Genomic DNA, 13,006 nt, shown 5'->3' with positions numbered 1-13,006 from the left:
CGAAAATAAATTCAATTTCGCACTAAAATTTCTGAAATCTGAAAGGTAGCGAGGCGTAGTGTCTAAACGTTGCACTACGTTACGTGTCCAAACTATTCTGTTTATTTCAACGCGTAATTCAAAAACCGCATGAAGGAACAGGAAAGGTTGCACATTATTGTTGCTTTAGCCGGGGACGACAGGAAGCTGAAAGAGGAGTTAAGTGCCACCAAAGTAACGAAGGTTTTTAGGTACGTCGATGATTTTTGGGTCCTTTACGAGTGCCCAGATGGTGGGAGATCGCTGAAAGATGTTGGCCACATCTGCGGCATTTTCGAGTCGACCTTGTGTGGCTTGGTTTTAACAAGCGAACTACCGATCAACTCCGCGATTCGATTCTTGGATTTAATTCTGCAGCTTCACGCGCATCAGGTTTTTGGGTAGTATTCCTCCCCTTCTCAGAAGAGTCTACTGCCGTTTTCATCGGCTCACTCAAAAGTGGTTAAGCGCGGAACCGCGCAAGTCGCCTTGCAAGAATGCCCTACGCAGAAGTTGCCACCACCTTGTATCAGAGAGCTTCAAAGCACAAAACTCGCGGCTCAAAGAAGCGGGCTTCCCGAACGGTTTGTCAAAAGCCTCGCAGGAGCCTTTCTGAAGGAAATCCGGGAAGGCAGGCCTGAGAAAACCCGCAGCAAAGAAAAAGAAAGAGTTGCCGTCATCCCATACTTTCACCGGATGCCCCACCAACTTATGAAAACTGAAAGGAAGGCCGGCGTCGGAGCGGTTTTTTCCGCCCCCAACAAGTCTCCAAACTCTGCAGAAGGGTCAACAGCCACAACCGTAAGCTTGGAACGTTGCAACGTCAAGCATAAGTGCCCTTACACGGAATGCAGTCTCTCTCTAGTGTACAACGTCCCGCTGTACTGCGGGAAGTACTACGTAGGCCAGACGGGGCGTTGCATCAACGATCGCCTACGCGAGCATGCTAATTCGCTCAAGACGTCCAAGGGGAGCAACCTCGCTACTCATTGCGGAAAACATGGCTGCTCGCCTAACCTCGACCACACCAGGTAGCCGAAACAACGCACACGTGAAGTTGCGGAGGCCTTCACAATCTATAAAATGAAGGACTCGTGTGTAAGCATGCCGTCAGTAGCGCTGCATGCAAAAAAGATGTTATTTGGGCGGCGTGGCTGCGGTGGGTGGCACCACTGCTTAATAATCTTTTTGTATAACCTTTGTTTGCCTTTCTTGTTTTGCTTGCGCTCTTGCTCATATATATATATGTTTCGCTGTTTCTTTATATGAAATGTAGTCGTCAGTCAGCGCCCGTCCTTCTCTGCCTTTCTCGTCTCTGTCCCTTGCGCTGTTTTAATCACGCATTCGTCCCTCGCAATTCCCCTCGCCGAATTGTCCACACTGTAGGGACCTGGCCAGGCTGGCCCACTCTATATAGGCCTGCCCCCAAGATCCCTTTCCCGGCATAGACTCGGATTCAGAGGTCCGACAGTCCTGGTCATCCGCGCTGCCAACGTCGCCGCCGGCCTCCAGCCAACGACCATACCGCTCCCCGAATCCCACTTCAGGCTCAATAAAGTGATTTCTCTCAAATAGGAAAAAACAGTGCCAGCAACTGTGTGCATGTACATGATGAGCAGACAAGGGAGGAATCCTAATCTTCGTTGTATGAACACTTGTATATCGCTCAGTTTTAAGGCGTTCTGTGCTAATTTTTTTTTGTCCTCGCCTTTGCCATAGTGTAGTCGTCATTGTGGATTACCAAACCGCCGAATCTTGAACTCTGGTGTAATAGACCTCCCACATACAGGACACAGCTGTGTCCTATATGACCGTACGTCACTGCGAAGATGCATTAGGGCGAGGTCGATTACTGACAGACACAGCTTCATTAATGTTGCCTCTTATCTAATCTGAGCTTAATAGAATAAAAATTCACGTTGATTGTTTTAGCAGGCCCCAGTTCTGTCGAGCCGCCCTGCTTTCTGGCATCGCTTGACATTTCGAATAGAATGAAGCTATCTGATGCCTCATCGTTTACCTTCTGTGATCGGATTCAGAGGAACGGTTGTATGAAGGAGCAGTAATTTCCCCCATTTGACAACTGTGTGAGTCAAGAATTACAGCCGCTTCACCTACAAACGTTGGTGCAGGTTCACCCCCGTTAGCTTTTGTCTATTTATGTGTTGCGACTTTGCGAGATTTTCAGTGAATGCCCTGGCCACAACACCCCATGATACAATACACATGCAGAGGCTTTTGCAGTACATTACTGCTTCATGCTACTGCATTTTTACTTGCCAAATAGAGGTTACAAAATGTATTCTATTCTGTATATGGACTGGGCGGCCGTTGTATGACACGACCGTCGCTTCAGGGAACAGCGCCGCTCGTGGCGAACCGCTCGCCAGTGGAATGCCGGTGGCGGTCAGGGCGGCGTACTTGTGTATGCCTTTCTATCATTCTGCTGCGGTGCGGCTTGCAAAGCTCAGATAACCAGAATGACTTTTTCAGATAAGAACATCTTGAGTATAGAGGCGACCATGCCATGTGGATGAATTGCGCCCATACTCAGTTCTTGCAAATGGCAGACGATGCTCAATGCTTTAAGCTGGAAGTCGATCTGGAGATGCATGTTCGTTCCTTCGAACAACCTTTTCATGCAGTAATTTTGCCGGCGTTCAGTTCGGTGCATTGAGGAATACATTACAGCTAAATTCTCCTGCAAAGCAGGCGTTGGCGACCGATTCAACTGTGCTGTGGCGCTGGCCTTTGGCATTTAATAAAGAAACGGCGTCGTGCACGAATGAAAGATAATGTTTGGGGGGTACCTTCTAAGATTTGCCTTAAAAGAAAAAGGCCGAGGGACGGCGCTACGTAACCTCATTATTTACGATAGAAACGAGGTAAGTTTTACAGATATAAATTTACCGACAGCGATCCAGAATTGCTTCCAGAAAAAAATGCCGCATGACAAGTCAATGGAAAGCTATTGTTTGACCTGGAAAACGATTGCTTAACAAGACTTGGTTGCTGCTGGTAATAGTTTTAAAGAAAATAATTACTGTGTAGCTGAACGACGAGAGACAGGCGGGCACCAAAAACCTGCCTTCAGTTTCACAACTGAAAGCCAGCTGCGGTTGCGTTTTACCACAAGCAGTCCCTTCGTTTGAATAAACAGAAACTGCGTCCCTTTCGCTGCACCGAAACCAATGTCACAATTTGTAGAGCTAAACAAAGCCCACAGCATAAATGAAAGTAGCATAAATTTTGAGAATTGTCAACTATGCGTAAAAATTCTTATGCGGTCCTTTCGTTTCACCAGCGTTGCGTTTTTTCTGAGGCATTAAATGCCTAAATCCAGACAGCTAACCACGAGAGAGCGCGGGTTCGGAATACGCATTTATTTCGCCAGCTCGTTCTCACTTCTCCATTTATTTTTGTTTCGCATATGAAAACGCACGATTATGTAGAATTGTGATCTATAAATTTATTTTTAAGATATTGTTGTTTTCGGGCGTTTCCTGCAACGTACGTTAGTTGCCAGATTTAACAGATTTGGCTGTCACCATCCAAATTGGCTGACTATTGTTCCGTTTGGTTATATTTTTATTTTTATTCGTTCTCTGCTTTAAATATACTCTTACAGCAATAAATGTATTGACAAGGCATAGCACGTTTCGCGTTGGTGTACTCGGCAAACAATGCTTACGCGTTAAAAAGCACAGTTTGACGTAAACACTCTGACACATTTTTAACGCCTTGGAGGTGGTAAAGTGGGAATGGGAGAGGAGGGGGAAGGGTATGCACCTTAGCTGTTGGGTGGTTGAATTATTTGACTCTCAATAAAATACCCACTACCAACGCGGGAGTTCGGCTTCAGCTCTCAAGCTCCCATGCTGTCAGTCATGGAAACAGGAGGCACAAAGCTTACAGTCACAGAAAGAAATTGTAGATTGCCGCGACGTTTCCACGACAACACAGTAATCGCACTCGTACGTAAGAGACTCTTTTCAAAGCACACGTATCGAGGTATCCCATCGTTAAGGCTTGTGTGAAAACCTTAGCCTTTGAAACCAGTGGAAATATTTTAAACCGGTAGAAGTTAATACAAGTACTTATAATTGATTCTTACTCAAATCGGGTGGAGCCAGGCGTAGAGCGCCGCAAAAAGCACCCATATCAATTAGGTGTATACCCGCCCTTAGAAGAGTCCGACGAGTTAACGTAGCCGTTACTTCATAACAACTTATCACGCCTACCTAGAGTTCGGTTCACCGCACATATCCGCTCACAACAGAAACTAAACATTTAAATCACCGAAGCAAATATGACAAAACCAACGGAAGGCTGCAATGAGGAGAGCGCCGAGTGGTGGCGCCACCCATCCAGCTGCCTGGTCCCTATACAGGGTGTCCAAACATCACGCACTAAGATTTTAAAAAAGGAGCAATGGCGCTACTCCAAGCAAATCTAGTGCGTAATGTTTGCAGTACTGTGGAGAAGCGAAGAGTAATTGCTGTTAATGAAATTTCATTAATTAAGTGCAATTATCTAACTTGAGAAGTATTTTCCTGATCATTAAGGTGTCATAAGACACTTGTTGGTACCCACGAGAGGCAGCGAACTCCGGTATTTTCGGCGACGATATAATTGCGTACTCATTTATTCTGAGTTATAAAAAACCCTCCGAAATATGAAAAATACCACGGGACGGCGCTACCCCCCCCCCCCCCCCCCCCCGCCTTATAAAGCAGCGCCCTCAAACAGGCTGATTGAAAGCAACTGCTTCGCCTGTCACCCGCCCGAACAGACAGCACAGCACCTTGATAATAGCGTGCAAGGAAGCAGCGGCAACCATAGAGTGTCTTAGTAAGTATACTAGAGGGGAAACTGCGCCTGGTAAGCCATGTAGTCGTGAAGGGTTATTGGAAGCATAGAGCTTCTTAGTAAGTATACTATAAGAAACTCTATGATGGGAAGACCCCCCATTTTGGCTTAGAGTTGGCATGGCAATTGGATTCTTAAGCGGTTTTGAGGATTTGCTTTCTTTACTATGCATTAACACGTCTACGAGCTACGAGGAAGCCGAAATCCTTCCTGTTCTTGGTAGCCGTGTTCGGTGAAACAGCAGGCAATGCGTGATCGCACCTGACGTTGCTCACGCCGCAGTCGAAGGACGTATGACTGAGCAGGGTAATACGCCGCCGCGAAATTTGTAGCCGACGAAAAAAAGAAACAAAACGAACTTCAATGAAGACAAGATACGACAGATACGGGCGCCTGAATCCGTCCTATCTTGTCATCGTCCACGACTGTTCAACGCCACGTTTTCTTTTTTCGTGTTAAAATGTAGCCAATGTAGCTGACGTTCGGTGCACCGGTTCAGCACGAAGGCGGCATTTCCATAGGCACGCTCAAAAAAACTGTCCGAACTCTTCAAACTACTTATTATTTGAAATAATGGTAAAATAAATAAAATAAAAGTCTCTAATGAGTTTCCCCCAAATATTAACGTTGTTCGTAAGTACCACCTTGGCCAGCAAAATAGCAGGCACAAATGTTCCGGCAAAAATACGCTTTACTTCCTTTTCGCTTAGTTTTAAAACAACCGGTTTTATTTTTCACTCACATAATTGCACACTATTCTTAGCGTTTTTGAGACACTTTGTTTAAATTCGCGGTCACTAAAACGTTTCAATCCAAGCCAATGATGAAGCTAAGGCGATCGCATGACCTAATGGCGGTCCATGACGACACAGACGGCCTTATGGCAGCAACCGCAAGTTTCGCGGGTGAGTGTGGCAGATAAGGCACAAACTCGCTCGCGATTTCTTCTTTCCTTCTTTTATTCATTTCATTCTGACTAAATCAGGGGCAGCCTGTTTGAGGGCATTGCTTTACGGGAGGGTGGGAGCGCCGTCACGTGGTATTTTTCATATTTCGCGGGCTTTCTTTATAAGCCAGAATAAATGAGTAGGCAATTATTTGGTCGCTGAAAATACCATGGTTAGATGCCTCTCGTGGGTACGTACAAGTGCCTCATTGACACTTTAATGATTAGAAGAGTACTTCTCTAATTAAATAATTAATTACAATGATTAATTAAATCTCATTAACAAAAAAATAACTGTACGCTACTTCCCTGTACTGGAAACATTATGCACTAGGTTTTCTTCGAGTAACGCCATTGCTCTTTTTTTTAAATCTTGGTGCATGATAGCTCGGACACCCTGTATATGTTACGACTACGCTCAGTGCTGTGCACTAGCAGCGCTATTTTTTGGGGTGCTATCTTTTACTATTTAGGTCAGAATTTTCACGTTGTGCGGGACTAAGGCTTTCTACTTTCTGATATCTAGATCGGCATTTTATACATGGTATTTGTTGTACTCAAGTTTGGCTTTCTTTCAGGTGCAAGTGTCCTGTACCATTTCTTTTTACTTTGTCAATTTTTTGTATTGTTTAGTCCGCACGGCATATTTTTGGACATTTTATGCAAGAAAAGGAACGTCTGAAGGCCTGAAATGTGTGTTCGGAAGGTCTACAGTCTCCTCAAAACATATTAAATTGCTTTAAGTAGTCGAATATGTCCCGTGATTTGTACGCTCACAGATGGAAGGCTGGATAAAGGACCCACGTATGCTTAATCGCATGCGTTGAGAGATAGTGAACGGCATTTTATGCAAGAAAAGGAACGTCTGAAGGCCTGAAATGTGTGTTCGGAAGGTCTACAGTCTCCTCAAAACATATTAAATTGCTTTAAGTAGTCGAATATGTCCCGTGATTTGTACGCTCACAGATGGAAGGCTGGATAAAGGACCCACGTATGCTTAATCGCATGCGTTGAGAGATAGTGAACGGCATTTTATGCAAGAAAAGGAACGTCTGAAGGCCTGAAATGTGTGTTCGGAAGGTCTACAGTCTCCTCAAAACATATTAAATTGCTTTAAGTAGTCGAATATGTCCCGTGATTTGTACGCTCACAGATGGAAGGCTGGATAAAGGACCCACGTATGCTTAATCGCATGCGTTGAGAGATAGTGAACGGCATTTTATGCAAGAAAAGGAACGTCTGAAGGCCTGAAATGTGTGTTCGGAAGGTCTACAGTCTCCTCAAAACATATTAAATTGCTTTAAGTAGTCGAATATGTCCCGTGATTTGTACGCTCACAGATGGAAGGCTGGATAAAGGACCCACGTATGCTTAATCGCATGCGTTGAGAGATAGTGAACGGCATTTTATGCAAGAAAAGGAACGTCTGAAGGCCTGAAATGTGTGTTCGGAAGGTCCACAGTCTCCTCAAAACATATTAAATTGCTTTAAGTAGTCGAATATGTCCCGTGATTTGTACGCTCACAGATGGAAGGCTGGATAAAGGACCCACGTATGCTTAATCGCATGCGTTGAGAGATAGTGAACGGCATTTTATGCAAGAAAAGGAACGTCTGAAGGCCTGAAATGTGTGTTCGGAAGGTCTACAGTCTCCTCAAAACATATTAAATTGCTTTAAGTAGTCGAATATGTCCCGTGATTTGTACGCTCACAGATGGAAGGCTGGATAAAGGACCCACGTATGCTTAATCGCATGCGTTGAGAGATAGTGAACGGCATTTTATGCAAGAAAAGGAACGTCTGAAGGCCTGAAATGTGTGTTCGGAAGGTCCACAGTCTCCTCAAAACATATTAAATTGCTTTAAGTAGTCGAATATGTCCCGTGATTTGTACGCTCACAGATGGAAGGCTGGATAAAGGACCCACGTATGCTTAATCGCATGCGTTGAGAGATAGTGAACGGCATTTTATGCAAGAAAAGGAACGTCTGAAGGCCTGAAATGTGTGTTCGGAAGGTCCACAGTCTCCTCAAAACATATTAAATTGCTTTAAGTAGTCGAATATGTCCCGTGATTTGTACGCTCACAGATGGAAGGCTGGATAAAGGACCCACGTATGCTTAATCGCATGCGTTGAGAGATAGTGAACGGCATTTTATGCAAGAAAAGGAACGTCTGAAGGCCTGAAATGTGTGTTCGGAAGGTCCACAGTCTCCTCAAAACATATTAAATTGCTTTAAGTAGTCGAATATGTCCCGTGATTTGTACGCTCACAGATGGAAGGCTGGATAAAGGACCCACGTATGCTTAATCGCATGCGTTGAGAGATAGTGAACGGCATTTTATGCAAGAAAAGGAACGTCTGAAGGCCTGAAATGTGTGTTCGGAAGGTCTACAGTCTCCTCAAAACATATTAAATTGCTTTAAGTAGTCGAATATGTCCCGTGATTTGTACGCTCACAGATGGAAGGCTGGATAAAGGACCCACGTATGCTTAATCGCATGCGTTGAGAGATAGTGAACGGCATTTTATGCAAGAAAAGGAACGTCTGAAGGCCTGAAATGTGTGTTCGGAAGGTCCACAGTCTCCTCAAAACATATTAAATTGCTTTAAGTAGTCGAATATGTCCCGTGATTTGTACGCTCACAGATGGAAGGCTGGATAAAGGACCCACGTATGCTTAATCGCATGCGTTGAGAGATAGTGAACGGCATTTTATGCAAGAAAAGGAACGTCTGAAGGCCTGAAATGTGTGTTCGGAAGGTCTACAGTCTCCTCAAAACATATTAAATTGCTTTAAGTAGTCGAATATGTCCCGTGATTTGTACGCTCACAGATGGAAGGCTGGATAAAGGACCCACGTATGCTTAATCGCATGCGTTGAGAGATAGTGAACGGCATTTTATGCAAGAAAAGGAACGTCTGAAGGCCTGAAATGTGTGTTCGGAAGGTCCACAGTCTCCTCAAAACATATTAAATTGCTTTAAGTAGTCGAATATGTCCCGTGATTTGTACGCTCACAGATGGAAGGCTGGATAAAGGACCCACGTATGCTTAATCGCATGCGTTGAGAGATAGTGAACGGCATTTTATGCAAGAAAAGGAACGTCTGAAGGCCTGAAATGTGTGTTCGGAAGGTCCACAGTCTCCTCAAAACATATTAAATTGCTTTAAGTAGTCGAATATGTCCCGTGATTTGTACGCTCACAGATGGAAGGCTGGATAAAGGACCCACGTATGCTTAATCGCATGCGTTGAGAGATAGTGAACGGCATTTTATGCAAGAAAAGGAACGTCTGAAGGCCTGAAATGTGTGTTCGGAAGGTCCACAGTCTCCTCAAAACATATTAAATTGCTTTAAGTAGTCGAATATGTCCCGTGATTTGTACGCTCACAGATGGAAGGCTGGATAAAGGACCCACGTATGCTTAATCGCATGCGTTGAGAGATAGTGAACGGCATTTTATGCAAGAAAAGGAACGTCTGAAGGCCTGAAATGTGTGTTCGGAAGGTCCACAGTCTCCTCAAAACATATTAAATTGCTTTAAGTAGTCGAATATGTCCCGTGATTTGTACGCTCACAGATGGAAGGCTGGATAAAGGACCCACGTATGCTTAATCGCATGCGTTGAGAGATAGTGAACGGCATTTTATGCAAGAAAAGGAACGTCTGAAGGCCTGAAATGTGTGTTCGGAAGGTCCACAGTCTCCTCAAAACATATTAAATTGCTTTAAGTAGTCGAATATGTCCCGTGATTTGTACGCTCACAGATGGAAGGCTGGATAAAGGACCCACGTATGCTTAATCGCATGCGTTGAGAGATAGTGAACGGCATTTTATGCAAGAAAAGGAACGTCTGAAGGCCTGAAATGTGTGTTCGGAAGGTCCACAGTCTCCTCAAAACATATTAAATTGCTTTAAGTAGTCGAATATGTCCCGTGATTTGTACGCTCACAGATGGAAGGCTGGATAAAGGACCCACGTATGCTTAATCGCATGCGTTGAGAGATAGTGAACGGCATTTTATGCAAGAAAAGGAACGTCTGAAGGCCTGAAATGTGTGTTCGGAAGGTCCACAGTCTCCTCAAAACATATTAAATTGCTTTAAGTAGTCGAATATGTCCCGTGATTTGTACGCTCACAGATGGAAGGCTGGATAAAGGACCCACGTATGCTTAATCGCATGCGTTGAGAGATAGTGAACGGCATTTTATGCAAGAAAAGGAACGTCTGAAGGCCTGAAATGTGTGTTCGGAAGGTCTACAGTCTCCTCAAAACATATTAAATTGCTTTAAGTAGTCGAATATGTCCCGTGATTTGTACGCTCACAGATGGAAGGCTGGATAAAGGACCCACGTATGCTTAATCGCATGCGTTGAGAGATAGTGAACGGCATTTTATGCAAGAAAAGGAACGTCTGAAGGCCTGAAATGTGTGTTCGGAAGGTCTACAGTCTCCTCAAAACATATTAAATTGCTTTAAGTAGTCGAATATGTCCCGTGATTTGTACGCTCACAGATGGAAGGCTGGATAAAGGACCCACGTATGCTTAATCGCATGCGTTGAGAGATAGTGAACGGCATTTTATGCAAGAAAAGGAACGTCTGAAGGCCTGAAATGTGTGTTCGGAAGGTCTACAGTCTCCTCAAAACATATTAAATTGCTTTAAGTAGTCGAATATGTCCCGTGATTTGTACGCTCACAGATGGAAGGCTGGATAAAGGACCCACGTATGCTTAATCGCATGCGTTGAGAGATAGTGAACGGCATTTTATGCAAGAAAAGGAACGTCTGAAGGCCTGAAATGTGTGTTCGGAAGGTCCACAGTCTCCTCAAAACATATTAAATTGCTTTAAGTAGTCGAATATGTCCCGTGATTTGTACGCTCACAGATGGAAGGCTGGATAAAGGACCCACGTATGCTTAATCGCATGCGTTGAGAGATAGTGAACGGCATTTTATGCAAGAAAAGGAACGTCTGAAGGCCTGAAATGTGTGTTCGGAAGGTCTACAGTCTCCTCAAAACATATTAAATTGCTTTAAGTAGTCGAATATGTCCCGTGATTTGTACGCTCACAGATGGAAGGCTGGATAAAGGACCCACGTATGCTTAATCGCATGCGTTGAGAGATAGTGAACGGCATTTTATGCAAGAAAAGGAACGTCTGAAGGCCTGAAATGTGTGTTCGGAAGGTCTACAGTCTCCTCAAAACATATTAAATTGCTTTAAGTAGTCGAATATGTCCCGTGATTTGTACGCTCACAGATGGAAGGCTGGATAAAGGACCCACGTATGCTTAATCGCATGCGTTGAGAGATAGTGAACGGCATTTTATGCAAGAAAAGGAACGTCTGAAGGCCTGAAATGTGTGTTCGGAAGGTCTACAGTCTCCTCAAAACATATTAAATTGCTTTAAGTAGTCGAATATGTCCCGTGATTTGTACGCTCACAGATGGAAGGCTGGATAAAGGACCCACGTATGCTTAATCGCATGCGTTGAGAGATAGTGAACGGCATTTTATGCAAGAAAAGGAACGTCTGAAGGCCTGAAATGTGTGTTCGGAAGGTCTACAGTCTCCTCAAAACATATTAAATTGCTTTAAGTAGTCGAATATGTCCCGTGATTTGTACGCTCACAGATGGAAGGCTGGATAAAGGACCCACGTATGCTTAATCGCATGCGTTGAGAGATAGTGAACGGCATTTTATGCAAGAAAAGGAACGTCTGAAGGCCTGAAATGTGTGTTCGGAAGGTCTACAGTCTCCTCAAAACATATTAAATTGCTTTAAGTAGTCGAATATGTCCCGTGATTTGTACGCTCACAGATGGAAGGCTGGATAAAGGACCCACGTATGCTTAATCGCATGCGTTGAGAGATAGTGAACGGCATTTTATGCAAGAAAAGGAACGTCTGAAGGCCTGAAATGTGTGTTCGGAAGGTCTACAGTCTCCTCAAAACATATTAAATTGCTTTAAGTAGTCGAATATGTCCCGTGATTTGTACGCTCACAGATGGAAGGCTGGATAAAGGACCCACGTATGCTTAATCGCATGCGTTGAGAGATAGTGAACGGCATTTTATGCAAGAAAAGGAACGTCTGAAGGCCTGAAATGTGTGTTCGGAAGGTCCACAGTCTCCTCAAAACATATTAAATTGCTTTAAGTAGTCGAATATGTCCCGTGATTTGTACGCTCACAGATGGAAGGCTGGATAAAGGACCCACGTATGCTTAATCGCATGCGTTGAGAGATAGTGAACGGCATTTTATGCAAGAAAAGGAACGTCTGAAGGCCTGAAATGTGTGTTCGGAAGGTCTACAGTCTCCTCAAAACATATTAAATTGCTTTAAGTAGTCGAATATGTCCCGTGATTTGTACGCTCACAGATGGAAGGCTGGATAAAGGACCCACGTATGCTTAATCGCATGCGTTGAGAGATAGTGAACGGCATTTTATGCAAGAAAAGGAACGTCTGAAGGCCTGAAATGTGTGTTCGGAAGGTCCACAGTCTCCTCAAAACATATTAAATTGCTTTAAGTAGTCGAATATGTCCCGTGATTTGTACGCTCACAGATGGAAGGCTGGATAAAGGACCCACGTATGCTTAATCGCATGCGTTGAGAGATAGTGAACGGCATTTTATGCAAGAAAAGGAACGTCTGAAGGCCTGAAATGTGTGTTCGGAAGGTCCACAGTCTCCTCAAAACATATTAAATTGCTTTAAGTAGTCGAATATGTCCCGTGATTTGTACGCTCACAGATGGAAGGCTGGATAAAGGACCCACGTATGCTTAATCGCATGCGTTGAGAGATAGTGAACGGCATTTTATGCAAGAAAAGGAACGTCTGAAGGCCTGAAATGTGTGTTCGGAAGGTCCACAGTCTCCTCAAAACATATTAAATTGCTTTAAGTAGTCGAATATGTCCCGTGATTTGTACGCTCACAGATGGAAGGCTGGATAAAGGACCCACGTATGCTTAATCGCATGCGTTGAGAGATAGTGAACGGCATTTTATGCAAGAAAAGGAACGTCTGAAGGCCTGAAATGTGTGTTCGGAAGGTCCACAGTCTCCTCAAAACATATTAAATTGCTTTAAGTAGTCGAATATGTCCCGTGATTTGTACGCTCACAGATGGAAGGCTGGATAAAGGACCCACGTATGCTTAAT

This window comes from Haemaphysalis longicornis, unplaced genomic scaffold (genome assembly GCF_048455015.1).
Source record: "Haemaphysalis longicornis isolate Haplotype H1 unplaced genomic scaffold, Haemaphysalis longicornis Haplotype H1 scaffold_3, whole genome shotgun sequence".
NCBI lineage: Eukaryota > Metazoa > Arthropoda > Arachnida > Ixodida > Ixodidae > Haemaphysalis > Haemaphysalis longicornis.
This window is presented reverse-complemented; position numbering follows the sequence as displayed.